At 39.5% G+C, this 16,245-nt stretch overlaps 1 non-coding gene across 1 annotated transcript; it reads left to right on the forward strand.

Moving 5' to 3' along the window:
• Positions 1–15,318: 15,318 nt before the first annotated feature.
• TRNAY-GUA (transfer RNA tyrosine (anticodon GUA)) lies at positions 15,319–15,389 on the forward strand. The gene has a single exon. It is a non-coding gene; the product is annotated as a tRNA-Tyr (tRNA).
• Positions 15,390–16,245: the final 856 nt, after the last annotated feature.

Below are 16,245 nucleotides of genomic sequence, written 5' to 3' on the forward strand. Positions count from 1 at the left end.
GTCAGTCAGTCGTGTCTGACTCTTTGCGACCCCATGGACAGCGAAGCCTGGTAGGCTTTTCCTGGCAAGCCTACCTCTTGCCTGGGATTTTCCAGGTAAGAATACTGGAGTGGGCTGCCATTTCCTTCTCCAGGGAATCTTCCCAACCCAGGGATCAAACCTGGGTCTCCTGCATTGCAGACAGACAGTTTCCTGTCTGAGCCACCAGGGAAGCCCAAGTGTCCTCAGTTTTGGTGAAGTAACACCAATTTCCCCATCCTAATTCTTAATTAAAAAGCAGAGGCGTTACTTTGCCAACAAAGGTCCATCTACTCAAAGCTATGGTTTTTCCAGAGGTCATGTATGGATGTGAGAGTTGGACTGTAAAGAAAGCTGAATGCCAAAGAATTGATGCTTTTGAACTGTGGTGTTGGAGAAGACTCTTGAGAGTCCTTGGACAGAAAGGAGAACCAACCAGTCCATCCTAAAGGAAATTAGTCCTGACTATTCATTGGAAGGACTGATGCTAAAGCTGAAACTGCAATACTTTGGCCACCTGATGTGAAGAACTGACTCATTTGAAAAGACCCTGGTGCTGGGAAAGATTGAAGGTGGGAGGAGAAGGCAATGACAGAGGATGAGCTAGTTGGATGGAATCACTGACTCAATGGACATGAGTTTGAATAAACTCTGGGTGTTGGTGATGGACAGGGAGGCCTGGTGTGCTGCAGTCCACGGGGTTGCAAAGAGTTGGACACGACTGAGCAACAGAACTGAACTGAAATGAATTCTTAATTAAGAATCCTTAATTCTACCTGATTATCTATTTCTACATGTTCTTCTTCCTGTCCTTCCTTGTTACTGCCAGTCATTTCTTGTCTTTGTTCTTGTCCTTTCTGGCCCCCATACTTATTGGTAACATTTTTTTTTTTCATTTTTATAATCATTCTGGATTATTATATATATACTTTTGTCATACTTCTTTTTAATTGAATATAATTGACATATAACATTATGTTAGTTATAGGTGTACATAATGATTTGTTAATTGTATATATTGTGAAATGATCACCATAATAAATCTAGTGAGTATTTGTCACTATTCATAGTTATAGAATATTTTCTTTTATACAAGTATGTATATACTTACTATTTTTTTTCTCATGATAAGAGCATTTAGGATCTACTGTCTTAGCAACTTTCAAATATACAATAGAGTCACCATGCTGTATACTACATCCCTGTGACTTACTTATTTTATAGCTGGAAGTCTGTATGTTTTGAATCCTTTCACCTATTTTACCTCCCCCTTACCTTCTGCCTCTGAACCGTTCTGTCTATTCTCTGTATCTGTGTTTGATTGATTGATTTTTCTCATATAAATGAGATCATGCAGTATTTGTCTTTCTCTTATTTATTTAACTTAGCACAGTGGCCTCAAGTTCCATCTATGTCATCACAAATAGCAAAATTTCCATCTTTTTTATGGCTAGAAAATAATTCAATTATATATACAAATATCTCACATTTTCTTATATCCATTCATCCATTGGTGGGCACTTAGGTTGCTTTCATGTCAGCCAAGACATGACTATTGTAAACTGTTTTATTATACTAATGTCTCTTAAACTTTCCTTCTATATGGCCTTAAACCTTATGTTGTCTGTAGAAAATTAGAGGTGTTCAGTGTTAAATTTTGGGCTTCTCTGGTGGCTCTGCGGGTAAAGAGTCCACCAGCAATGTGGGAGACCTGGGTTCGATCCCTGGGTTAGGAAGATCCCCTGGAGAAGGGCATGGCCACCCAGTGCAGTATTCTTGCTTGGAGAAGTCCATGGACAGACGGGCCTGGCATGCTATAGTCCATGTGGTCGCAAAGAGTTGGACAAGACAGAGCGACTAAGAACACAGCACAGCATTAAATTTAGTTTTAGTTGTTGATACAAACTTCTTCCACATCTCCTAATCAGACATGCTTTCCTCATTACCTTAACAGAACATTTAAGGACCAAGGAGTTTGTTACCTTGGAGAGCAGCCCTCTTCATTTGGACAACTCCAGTTTTTAAGAAATTCTTTCTTAAGCTGAAACCAAATGTGCATCACTGTCATTGGTGGCTTAGTTTATCTCCTTTTGCATTAAGTTTTGTCATGTCCTTCTGTAACTGTCTCTTTTTCAGGACAGTTTTGCATATAATATCATTTCATGACACTTCACTATTCTATGTACCCATTTGAAACTATTGTATACAATGAGGAGCTCTCTTCTTAGTAATGGAGTCTGGTAAATCTCATACCCACAACTTAAATCCTTTGCATCAAAATAGTATGAAGTTTGGCTTGTACTGCAGCTGGTGACCCCATCATGTATGTGGCCAGCTGTAGTAGCTTAGTCTTCTTTCAGGAGAGCAAGTCAAAGGTCTAGGAGGGAAGAATTCAGAGGCTGGATAAGGAAATGTAAGTCAACCACATACCGCAGCTCTAGGGAAAATTTTGAAGTAGGTGAAGCTTGTTTTGATATTCTTGGCTTGCTCTTTCTGATTCCTTTTTCTAGTGTGTAGATCCTCTTCAGGTTCTTCTCTACTTGATGTGCCCCAAACTTGTGGACTCTTTCCCTCAATTAAAACTTGCATTCAGGAAAAGATTTAGTTTCAATTACTTCTGTATTTGTTGGGAATATACCATGCTGTCATTTTCAAGTTTGAAAGTGAAAATGCTAGTTGCTCAGTCACGTCCTTCTCTTTGCCGCCCCGTGGACTATAGCCCGTCAGACTCCTCTGTCCATGAGATTCTCCAGACAAGAATACTGGAGTGGGTAAGCCATTCCCTTCGCCAGGGGATCTTCCCAACCCAGGGACTGAACCCAGGTCTCCTGCATTGCAGGCAGATTCTTTACCATCTGGGCCACCAGGGAAGGCCAAGGGGTTGAAATGTCTTATGTGAAAGGCATTTTAAGCTTCAACAACTAGGTGGGAGAGATTTTTGTGCTGGGTGAGAGATTTATATTGGTTTCTATAAAATCCTACAAATATTTTGGCTGTCTGTTTCCTTGTATTTAAGCCTATTCTTGCAAATTCTCCTAAACATTCTGTTCCCTTAAATAAATTATGTAATGTATTCTGCCTAAGGAATCTCCCATGGAATATTTCTCAAACTTTAAATTAATGTAAAAAAAATTAATGTGCTCCTGATAATCAAAGGAGAGTGAATGCATAAATCCTTGGGATTTGAGGGTGTGGTTTGAAAAGTGCTTAGAATGAAACTGAGTCCCTTGGGAAATTGTATCCTCCTCTTATAGACTAAGAATCCATTTATTTCAAAAGGTCAATGAAAATGGAAAATCACTGTAAATTCTTATCCATACAGGGTGGTAATGGTGGTATAGCACTAATCTGGAGAATAGCTAATCCCTTTTGATGAATGGCACATAAATAAATTCATCCCAAACAGACCTTTTCGTGTATTACATGTCCATCTTTTATTTTTTCAGGGTCACTTTAATAATGAGGCATTTTATAAATGAACCTGTTCTATACAATACAGACTCTCACACAGAGAGAGACATTAACTCCACATTCATCACTGAAATCAATCCAAGAGAATATCCTTCTTAACTAGGCATTCTGTGAGTACACAACTTAATATTTCATTGTGATATACAACCAGGGATCCTGAACAAAGATGAATATAATTTATACAAAGTCACCTTCATGCAAATGGCAATTTTAGATGAAAGTGAGAATGCCTATTTCTTAATCATAGTATCTTCATTTTTCGTGGTATGTCTAAGAGTTCTGACACAAGATACCGGTGGTAAAAATTAGTATTGTGTGATACTAAACAAATCTTGTGAGGCATGTTTTCTCTTTGCAATTGTTTGTCAAGACTTTTATATTTGTGACCACTCAAAACTACCCCTAAAGTAACTTCAATCTATATTATCTGTGGAGGTATGTTGAGACTGTAGTGTTTTTACTACATCTATCCAAGTTATGAAAATTATCCAAGTCTCTTAATATAATTAAGAAGTCATTGCTGGAGAAATTAATGATTTCAGCCTTTTACTAATATATTGAGAATCTGCACTGGATGGCATACAATAAGTTCTAAAGTCTTGGAAAATATTTAAAATTAAAAAAATAGAAAACTAGAAGAAAAGAAACTAAAAAAATAATGCCATTTAAAATCCATGTGATTAAAATGTGTGATTCAGGCATCCAAAAGAAAATTGTTTGTATTTGCAGACTAAAACCTCTTATTGTTTCTACTACTTGCATGATGATAATTATTAGCCAACCATTTTATGAATCAATAATTCATTCAGTTCAGTTCAGTTCTGTCACTCAGTCATGTCCGACTCTTTGAAACCCCATGAATCGCAGCACGCCAGGTCTCCCTGTCCATCACCAACTCCCGGAGTCTACCCAAACCCATGCCCATCGAGTTGGTGATGCCATCCTGCCATCTCATCCTCTGCCGTCCCCTTCTCTCCCTGCCCTCAATCCCTCCCAGCATTAGGATCTTTATCAATGAGTCAACTCTTCACGTGAGATGGCCAAAGTATTGGAGTTTCAGCTTCAGCATCAGTCCTTCCAATGAATACCCAGGACTGATCTCCTTTAGGATGGACTGGTTGGATCTCTTTGCAGTCCAAGGGACTCTTAAGAGTCTTCTCCAACACCACAGTTCAAAAGCATCAATTCTTCGGCGCTCAGCTTTCTTCACAATCCAACTCTCACATCCATCCATGACCACTGGAAAAACCATAGCCTTGACTAGATGGATCTTTGTTGGCAAAGTAATGTCTCTGCTTTTTAATATGCTGTCTAGGTTGGTCATAACTTTCCTTCCAAGGAGTAAGCATCTTTTAATTTCATGGCTGCAATCACCATCTGCAGTGATTTTGGAGCTGAAAAAAATAAAGTCTGACACTGTTTCCACTGTTTCACCATGTATTTCCCATGAAGTGATGGGACCAGATTATAATTCATTAGTGAAAGCCTATAATCTGCAAACCTGGGGATCCAGGCTCAGAGAGACAGTAGTAGTAGTACTTTGGCAGTAGTGGGTAGAATCCACATTTAGGAAGCTCTGATTATTGCTCTGGTGATTGGTTTGTCATTTCCTATTATTTGTTTTCTCTTGATAGGTGATATATTCTTCCCTATTGACTTTGGGGTTGGCCACATGACTTGCTCTGATGATTGAAATGTGGGCAGAAATGAAAGAATTTTGTGAGCTGAGGTTTTGTGGGTATCCAGTCATCCTCCTACTTCTAGCCTGCAACTGTTATTCTGGAACCCAGGATTCAGCATGGGGTCCAGAATAATACATGGAGCACCAGCTCAGTGAGGAAATCAGGAAATAAGTATTTATTCTTGAAAGCCATGGAGATGTTGAGGTTGTCTGATGTAATATAACTTTAGGAAAGTTTTATCTCTATTCTCTTAAGCTTCATAAGCTTCATATGAGCTAGATATAATATTTTTATTTTACAGATGAGGAAATTAGAATGTCAAAGGGGTTCAATCTTTTTCTTTTTTTTCCCATGGTCACATTGCTGAAAAGTGGCAGATGTAACCCACAAGTCAAAATATTTATACCATACCCTGCTTTTTAGGGTAAAAATATGGAATGAGGGCAAGAACGCTGCCTGAAGTTTAGAACCCAGGTTCTAATCTTAGGGAAATTACTGAGCATTTTACCCTAAGATGAAAATCTCTGTTGGGTCATAATTCCCTTTTAGGACTGCTGTTGTCTCTGGCTGGTAGATAGTGCATACAATTGACATTTGCTGAGGATTCCTTTGACTAAGACTGCCCACAGTAAGTATTAACCATGGGCTTCTCATTTCTTTCAGAGATAGCACCATTACTTGCTCATATAATGAGAATGAAAAGAAAGCACTGACTCTCAATTCTCCGAAGATTTATATAATTTGTGAGTCATAGACTATGAGTAATCAGATGTTCAGAAACACTTGAAGAAGCTCCAAGGATAATGCCAGCATCTATATAGTGGTACTTAATGCACTTCCCCTGCATAACAAGCTGAGCAGTCAATGTCTTATCTGAGTAATTTAAGCCAAAAGTGTGGTTTTTAAAAATATCCCTGAATTTCATGGATAATTGCACTAACCCCCATTTCACTGGAGACTGAAAGAATTACCCTATAATCATAGATTAATTATGACTAACTTAAACTTTTGGACGAATGATTCCATCCACATAAATGAGGACTCTGATATAAATGAAATTTCCTTTGGGTCATGATTCACCTTTTTTATTTTCCCCTTTCTACAGTATTAAAAAAAAAAAGAATTGTCATACTCTCATAGCAAGGAAGGTATTACAAAATCACCAGTGTGATCAAGTATTATTCTTTTTTTAAAAGGTCTTATTCTTGATACCCTGCAATCAGGCTGTTTTGTGGGCCTCAGTTTCACTTATCATTTTCCATAAAGACAAGTAATAAGTTTTCTCATATAGTATCTCCCTTCTATAAGAATAGAAAGACCTCTTGAAACTATTAAGAAAGTCTCAGGGCTTTAGAATTGCCTCTGAAACAAGTTTCTTTGGCTTCTTTTATTTTTGTTCTGTCAGATTGAATTTTTTTAATCTTTTTTTCTTTCTCTTTTCCATTATGGTTTATTTCAGGACATTGAATAGAGTTCCCTGAGCTTTACAGTTGGACCTTGTTGTTTATCCATTCTATATATAAAATAGTTTGCATCTGCTATCCGCGAACTTCCAATCCCTCTCTCCTTGGCAATCACAAATCTGTTCTCTATGTCTGTTTCTGTTTCATAGATAAGTTCATTTGTATCCTATTTTAGACTTCACATCTAAGTGGTATCATATGATATTTGTCTTTCTCTGACTTACTTCACTTAGTATGATAATCTCTAGGTCCATCCATGTTGCTGCAGATGGCATTATTTCATTCTTTTTTATGTCTGAGTAGTATTCCATTATATAACACCTCTTTTTATCCATTCATCTGTTGATGGACATTTAGGTTGTGTCCATGTCTTGGCTACTGTAAATAGTTCTGCTATGAATGTTGGGATGCATGTATATTTTTGAATTGTAGTTTTGTCTGGATATTTGCCTAGGAGTGGGATTGCTAAATCATATGGTAGCTCTGTTTTCAGTTTTTTGAGAAACCTCTGTATTTTTTTCCATAGTGACTATACCAATTTACATTCCCACCAAAAGTGTAGGAGGGTTTCTTTTTTCCCCACACTCTCTCAAATATTTGTTTTTGTAGACTTTTTAATGATGGCCATTCTGATTAATGTGAGGAGGTACCTCATTGTTTTGATTTGCATTTCTTTAATAATTAGGGATGTTACGGGGAAACAGAGGAAACAGTGGCTGATTTTATTTTTGGGGGCTCCAAAATCACTGCAGATGGTGATTGCAGCCATGAAATTAAAAGACGCTTACTCCTTGGAAGGAAAGTTATGACTAACCTGGACAGCATATTAAAAAGCAGAGACATTACTTTGCCAACGAAGGTCCATCTTGTCAAGGCTATGGTTTTTCCAGTAGTCATGTAGGGATGTGAGAGTTGGACTATAAAGAAAGCTGAGCGCTGAAGAATTGATGCTTTTGAACTATGGTGTTGGAGAAGACTCTTCAGTGTCCCTTTGACTGCAAGGAGATCCAACCAGTCCATCCTAAAGGAGATCAGTCCTGGGTATTCATTGGAAGGACTGATGCTGAAGCTGAAACTCCAATACCTTGGCCACCTGATGCGAAGAACTGACTCATATTAATAGACCCTGATATTGGGAAAGATTGAAGGCAGGAGGAGAAGTGGACGACAGAGAATGAGATGATTGGATGGCATCACCGACTCAATGGACATTAGTTTGAGTAAACTCTAGGAGTTGGTGATGGACAGGGAGGCCTGATGTGCTGCAGTCCATGGGGTCACAAAGAGTCAGATATGACTGAGCAACTGAACTGAACTGAACCTAGCATCTTTTCATGTGCTTATTGGCCGTTTATATGTCCATTTAGGTCTTCTGCCCATTTTTCAATTGGACTGTTTGTTTTTTTTTTGTTATTGAGTTGAACGAACTGAGAAAGTTGTTTCTTACCTGAAAACTTTTCAAGTGTCTTATGGACAATGGAAACTTGGTTTCTTAAGCACTAGCAAAAAGTTACCTTGCAGAATTTTCTAGAAAATACATACTTGTGTGACAGGACACTTAGATTCAACTTTTCTCTTTACATGCACACCTAAAGATTCAACTTTATTGTTTACCTGTCACTCCATTAGAAATTCTATTTTCATTCTTGTGTGTTTAAAGTATGGTGTCTCTAAGCATTTGCTTTTGTTTTGTGACTAAGGAAGTGGTGGCTCATTAAACTCCCCCTGGAAATTAAGTTATCAGATGATTTTTCAGTTATGCTGGTACTCCACTGAGGGAATCCCCATTCTGGCAACAAGGAGAAGAGCAGTCACTTGCATCCACTGTAAACCACGATAGTCAATGTTTTAAACATAATCTTCACAGCTGTTTTAGATGTCAGGGTTTGGCAAGCATGTAATTTTCACATGCACACAGGGTACCAGGATTCATACCCATGTTGCCTAACTTTAAAGCCCATGCGCATTCTGCTGCACCTTGCTTATAAGAGGTGTTCTAAAGGAAGGGTCAGTATTTCCAGGGTAAGTCCATGACTGAGAGGGTGTGTACCATAAGTTGCCTGAGGACTTCAGGGTCAAGAAGTGGGAGAAGAGGAGAACCACCAAGGGAAGGATGAGAAGTAGACAGGACAAATGTGGCAGCTGGGAGGGCTGCCTTGAGGGCCTTCCCCCCTTGCATCACAAGTTTACTCAGAACAAGTTGTGCGTATAAGAATATTTTTAACAGATTTATTTTTAAATTTATTTATTTACTTATGACTGAGCTGGGTCTTCATTGCCATACACAAGCTTACTCTAGGTGTTGTGAGTGGGAGCTACTATCTAGTTGTGGTGCTTGGGGTCAGTAGCACAGGGCCTTTGTTGCTTCGTGGTGTGTGGGATCTTCCTGGACCATGGGTCAAACCTGCGTCCCCTCCATTGTGGCAGGCTCCCAATCACTGGATCAGCAGGGAAGTCCTAACAGCAACTTTAACCTTTATGTTTGTTCACATGATGATATGATAATAGTTTTTTCATACAATTGCCCATTTCATTTCTTGAAGCGATACTGATCTAAAACTCTTATCATCATTGAAATATTATCTTGTGACAAAACAGCTCAACCTGATACATAGTTTTGAATGTTACACAAATTTCCCTTTTCGAGTCTCCCCTTTCTTTGCACTGGTAATTTCTACTCCTGCTTTCCTAGAAAGTTTACCATCATGGTTGAACATCTACCATGAAAAATGTACTACCAACCTTGACCCTGTGGCTTGCCCTTTACATGGCTTGATTCCCTCTAGATAGGTCTCCATGGCCCTGGTCTTTCCATTTTCCAACATTCCATCAAAATTTGCTAGTCAGATGTTCTGTTTTCTTAGGGACCTGAAGAAATCCATACTGACACACTCTTCTTGTTAATAGTTAAATGTTTATTCTGTGTAGATAACATATACTTGACTAGGGGCCTTCTAGATAAAATGTCTTTAAGTTTAATGGAAATAACTTATGACCTATTGAAGTCAGCATTTTAAAGCTAAAAGTCACAGCACTTTAAAGCTAGACATCACGAAAGTATCTGATGAAATTCCATTATTTTTCAAATGGCAAAATGAGGCCAGGAGAAATTCCTAAAATTTAGTTCTTAAATCACACTTTCAAGATAGTGACATGGCAATTATTGCTTCAGAAATAGAGAAAAAGAGGTACAGAAAGGAATGATATGATTGAAGCTACACAGAGGATCAAAAGCCCATCTGGAATGGGTTTCATTTCACCTACCTTCAGTCTGATTTTAAAAGTAGTGTTTGCAATGTCCACTAAATCCTTCTACATGAATATAATACATTTTCAGCTGCATGCCTCCTTAGTTTGGCTTATAAAACTTGTCTCTGTCTTTTCAACCTGTTAAGTTGAATTTTCATGGAGTTCTGAGCCCCAGAAGGAGCCGTGACTGACTGGAGGGTGAGTAGAGTTAGGGAGAACTCAACCTTTGGATTTTGTTACTTGTATTTTAGAAGCTGCTCCTCTTTTTAAGACAATATCCTGGCAATAATGTGATGACTGATATAACAAGAAAACTAAGGGCCAATCAGCTACAGTCAGTGTAACATTAATTACTTTTGAAAATAAAAAATCTTTCTAATTGAAAGCTTGATAGGCCATCTGGATTTAATAGTTTCCTTTAGCAAAAATAAATACTAAATACTATAGACCAATCATTTAAAAATTGAGTATAGTACTAAAATATGCTACTGGGAGTGTTTGCAGTACTCTCCATTTGCTAACAGGATGATATCATTAAATGTATTTTCTGTCTTTGCTTTCTCAATACTGACTGAGAATGTTGAGATCTTAAAGCCTTGGTGATCAATGAATTCATAACTGACAGGTAAAGGAATTTGAGTGGTGATATGATAGAGTATGGGCTTCCCAGGTGACTCAGTGGTAATGAATCACCTGCCAATATAGGAGACACAGGAGATGTGGGTTTGATCCCTGGATCAGGGAAGATCCCCTGGAGTAGGAAATGACAAACCATTCCAGTTTTCTTGCCTGGAAAACCCCATGGACAGAGAAGCCTGGTGGGCTATAGTGCTGCCACTGCGGCTGCTGCTAAGTCACTTCAGTTGTGTCTGACTCAGTGCGACCCTATGGACAGCAGCCTACCAGGCTCCTCTGTCCATGGGATTCTCTAGGCAAGAATACTGGAGTGGGTTGCCATTTCCTTCTCCAGGGCTATAGTGCATGGGGTCTCAAAGAGTTGGACATGACTGAGTACACATGCAAGCATGATAGAGTTTAGATTGGGAATTCGCCATTTCTTCTTGAAGCAAAAGTATAGATTCTTACTTACTAAAAGCAAATTAGTGAGGGCAAATGACTTCAGCTGATTAACTTTCTTTTCTTCTAATCCAGTCCCTGATGATATCTTTCACCATTAGCTATAGGATAAGATTTTATCTTTTGGCCTAACGTGGTATTCAATACCTACTTTCTTACAAAATTCTAGACTAGAGATATTCTATTTTATGATGTGTGATACAAAAGCTGTAGCTCTGGTTTTTTTTTTTTTTTTTTTTTTCATTTATTTTTATTAGTTGGAGGCTAATTACTTTACAATATTGTAGTGGGTTTTGTCATACATTGACATGAATCAGCCATGGATTTACATGTATTCCCCATCCCGATCCCCCCTCCCACCTCCCTCTCTACCCGATCCCCCTGGGTCTTCCCAGTGCACCAGGCCCATGTAGCTCTGGTTTATGTCATTTTTATACTTGTGGGTTTCAAAGATTTACTTTTTTCTTATATTGTTTATAATATAAAATGCATATATGAAACATTTACTATTTTCCAGGTGCTGTGCCCAGAGCTCTGCATGCATTGTCTATTTAATTTTTGCACAAATGCACAAGGTATATACAATCATCGCTCCTATTTTAAAGATGAGGAAGCTAAGACTTGGAGGAGTTAGATAACTATGGTCCACAGTTATCGAAGAGGAGCTGAAACACAAGTCCAAATCTGCCTGACTTCAAAGCCTGTGCTCTCATCCTTTTTGCTAAACTAGTTGACAAATAAGAGAACTAATGAAGAAACTATGTGAGGACTAATAACTGAGAGCTAAACAGAGAGGAAATCTGAAGAAGCATCTCATTCTCACTCTATTACCAGTCCTAACTCAAAACAGCACTCTTTGCTCTGTTGCAGAATATTCCTATTTGGTAAAGATGGGATAAACTTGTGGCTGGTGGGAGGTAAAATGGATGATTTTCTCGCACCTTTGATGTTTAATCACTTACAAGTTTTGTTGATTCTTCTAAATTTTATGAAATTCTCCTTTTTCTTTCATCCTTCTCATGGATTTGGTTTAAAAGTCTCTCTTTAGGTCTCATCTATTATCTTCTTACTAGTTTACTAATCTCTCTGCCTGCCCCTTCTTCCTATCCATTCTGCAGTATTCCTTCAGTATAAAGAGTTAAATTGGACACAACTTGTCATCAAAGAGTTTATGGACTTGTACAGGATACAGCGTCTCAATACATAATTATAAAACATTATGGCATACATTGACATGAATCAGCCGTGGATTTACATGTATTCCCCATCCCGATCCCCACTCCCGCCTCCCTCTCTACCCGATCCCTCTGGGTCTTCCCAGTGCACCAGGCCTGAGCACTTGTCTCATGCATCCAACCTGGGCTGGGGATCTGTTAAACCACTGCAATATTGTAAAGTAATTAGGCAACTAATAAAAATAAATGAAAAAAAAATTATGGCAAATCCTTGATCTGTTAGGTTCTGTGGGAGCATGCTGTTGCTGCTGCTGCATCACTTCAGTCATGTCCGACTCTGTGTGACCCCAAAAACAGCAGCCCACCAGACACCCCTGTCCCTGGGATTCTCCAGGCAAGAATACTAGAGTGGGTTGCCATTTCCTTCTCCAATGCATGCATGCATGCTAAGTCGCTTCAGTCATGTCCAACTCTGTGTTACCCCATGGACAGCAGCCCACCAGGCTCCTCTGTTCACGAGATTCTCCAGGCAAGAATACTGGAGTGGGTTGCCATTTCCGAGAGGCCAGAATTTCAGGGAGGAAACCAAGGTAAAAAATGACATTTAATGAAAGTGTTACTTACTAATATTGCAAATAAACATAAAAGTCCGTTGATGATTTCACTATTCCTATTAGTTATAGAACTATTCCTTTGTGTCAAGCACTGTGTTAAATCCTCTGCATACACTATCTCATTTAATCCTCATCACCATGTTCTGTAGTAGGCACTATTATTACCTCCACTTTATAAGTGAGGAAATCAAGTATTAGAGAGTTTAAGTAACCTGCCCAACAGTTACTAGTACCTAGTAACGGTGGAACTAGGAACCTAACTCATGCAGTCTGGATTAATCACTAAATTCATTTATGGGAAGGATTGGTTGAGTTTGTACATACATTGCCTTTGAGGAGTAGAACTGTTCCGGAGGCAGTGGATATGCATATCTCAGGCTTAGGAGACATGGAATTGGGAGTCATCAGCCTATACAAGTTACTTGAAGCTAAAACCATTCATGAAAATGCTGCAGTAGAGTGTAAGTAAGAAAAAAAGGAGGTCCTTTGTGAGAATCTTGGAGGCTACCACCATGTAAGGGGAAAGGATCAATAGATGTGGAAGAGCCACTAAAGATACATCAAGGGTCTACCAGGCAGGACCATTGTTTGAAGGTAGACATATCTTGGCTGATTGGCACATAGTAGTTAAAAGAGAGCATCAGTTGTTATGAAGACCCTGCCGTAGCTCTCTCTTTGCCCAAAGATGCTTTCTTCTTTGGCTTTCCAGGTGGCTCAGAGGTAAAGAATTCATCTGCCAATGCAGGAGACGTGGGTTCAACCCCTGGGTTGGGAAGATCTCCTGGAAGGGGGCAAGGCAACCCACTCCAGTATTCCTGCCTGGAGAATCCCAGGGACAGAGGAGCCTAGTGGGCTACAGTCCGTGGGGTTGCACAGAGTTGGACATGACTGGGCGACTAAGTGCGCATACACAGAGCAGGCATTGGCAAACTTTTTCTCTGAAGGGACAAATAGTAAGTATTTTGGCCTTTGTGAACGACGTAATCTCTGCTGTCACTATTCAATTCTGCCATCTGTTGTGGCACAAAAGCAGTCATAGACAACATGTAAGCAAATGGATGTAGCTGTGTTGCAATAAAGCTTTATTTATAAAAACAAAGGATAGGTTGGATTTGGCTCATGAACCGTGATTTCTTGATCCTTGGTCTAGATCCTCACCCATCTTGACTTGGTGTCCTTTTCAAAAACTCAGCTCTAGTCCTTTCTTCATTTAACACTTTCCTCCACACAGTTGAATACTCTTGTACATCTTCCTCATTTTCCTCCTTCTGGTGTATTCTCTGATACATTGTCTAGTAAAATTCTCTGGGCAAGAAAATATTTTGATAGTTTGTAATAGCAGTTCCACAAGAATGCTAGTATGGGAAGCTGGTAGTTAACTGAACTACATCAAAGTAAAGTCTGGTGTTTTGGTGATCTGCTGTTACAACTCCAGTGTTTTAAACGCTTTCCACCTCCTCCCCCTGAAAATAATGCAAAATGATTTTACAAGGTGAGCTTGATTTGTATTTCAGACAGGTGGAGTTACACTTACTAATATGACAAACTAGGTTTTATTTGTGAAGCAAGGAGTGATTTTAATCCCAGTGCAGCAAAATCCTTTTGGTGCAGTTTGCTTCTTTGAGAATTTGGTAATTTTGTGAAATAAGGAAAGGTCCCTAGCATTTTCTTAGATGGAATCCCCGTGGAAGGACACACAGAGCGATAGCAAGATTACCTTGAGAACTGGGGAAATTCAGTTTGTCCCTGAACATTTTAAGTAGAAAATGAAAGGATCCATTTCATCTCAGTAGAACTGAAAATTGGAAAATAAGTACTAAACAGTTTGCTTCCTGGTAAAGCAAGATTTAGAAAGTATTGGAAATCTGCTAACATGTTATTTTCCTCCATAGTCCTCATCTTTAGGATTCTTGCGATTAACTATGAAGTATAGTCAAATCTTTATTTAAATTGAAAAATCCTTATTTATATTTATTGATCATTAAACCAAGAAGGCTGATAGAATAAGCCTGACTTTCCAATCTTCCTAATCTTAACTGAGTTGTTTATATAGCATTTCAAGCCTGCTATCAATCAAACATTTACTCTGTGATATGTGAGTTGAGGAGTGAAATAGTGATTTTTTGTGTCAACTCCGTTTGTGATACAAAGTCAGTACATGAACACCAGAGCCAGGAAAACCTTAAAATCCTTTTGTGGTTGACATTTCTTTCTATGGTGGGGGTAGACTTGAGCTGCTCCATCCTCTTTCCCACGAGGGTCTTGCTGCCCAGTTGTAGGGAATGAAGACAAGACATAGCCTGAAGCTGTCAGCTTCTTGAGGGTTGGCCTCAGCTGAAGCATTCTGAGGATGGCTCATAAGTGGTGATTGTGAGAGATGGGGGTGGTGGTGGTGGTAACAGAGACTGGACCATTGCACCCTAATGTGGGAGCAATACTTGTTCCAGGGCTCCTGGCCAGCTTTGTGGGGCTTGTATTACAATTTAAGTTTTCCTTCTGCCCAAACTTGCCATTACTTGAAGGAGAACAACTAGTGGCAAGGTTGGCAGAAGGAAACACCTTATGGACTTCCCTAGTGGCTCAGTGGTAAAGAATCTGCCTGTAATGCAGGAGAGCCAGGTTCAATCCCTGGCTTGGGAAGATCCCCTGGAGAAGGAAAATGGAGCCTGGAGGGCTACAGTCCATGGGGTTGCAAATAAGTTGGACACGACTTAATGATTAAAAACACAACACAACACACACAAAACACCTTACATGGGGAGTTCCATCTCAGAATCTGCTTCCAGAGATCCTGGCCTGTGGTAGCAGGTAGTTGATGAGCAATCTGCTAGCTTCCCCATAAAGGGATGGAACTTTCAGGAGGATTTGTATTTTGTTTCCTAGTGATGATGGGTTCCTCCAGTCACTCAGAGTCTCTCAAGGGGGTCCTCTGAGAGCAATGACTTGAGGGATAAAATTCAAAAGTAGCTGATCTTGAAGCACTGTCTTCTGAGCAGACAGTAGAGAGTGCTACTGAATGGTTTGCTGTCTTTGCCAAAGAACTTAAAAGTTTATTTGGAGTCCCTCTGGCATATGAAGTCTTAGTGGAAAATGTATTTCTTCCATTTTTCTTGAGAACTTGTTTATGCTCAGCCTCATTCCCTTCCCCAGTTCTTCCTGAAAATGAGTCTTCCAGGGGCCACAGCCTCTGTTGGTCCAGTTATCAGGCTGCCTAGGCATCTGTGGCACACGTTGGGTGTGGAGTATAACAAAGGAAAGAAGAGGAAGCCAGCATTGGACCAAGTGCCAGCGTGGTCCCTGAGAGAGGGGACAGTGGTCCCAATTACAGGCTCTAAGCATCTGCTGGATTGGGTTTGATCTGGCTCCTGTTGATATGTGGAAGGAGGCTGATGTTTCCTCAGGTTCTCTGTGCCCTAGGCCCTTTACATGTCATCTCATTTATCTTGAGGCAGCCCGAGCATATGTTGGAAAAGAATTTCCAGACGTGGAGTACTGC

This window comes from Dama dama, chromosome 13 (genome assembly GCF_033118175.1).
Source record: "Dama dama isolate Ldn47 chromosome 13, ASM3311817v1, whole genome shotgun sequence".
NCBI classification, from domain to species: Eukaryota; Metazoa; Chordata; class Mammalia; order Artiodactyla; family Cervidae; genus Dama; species Dama dama.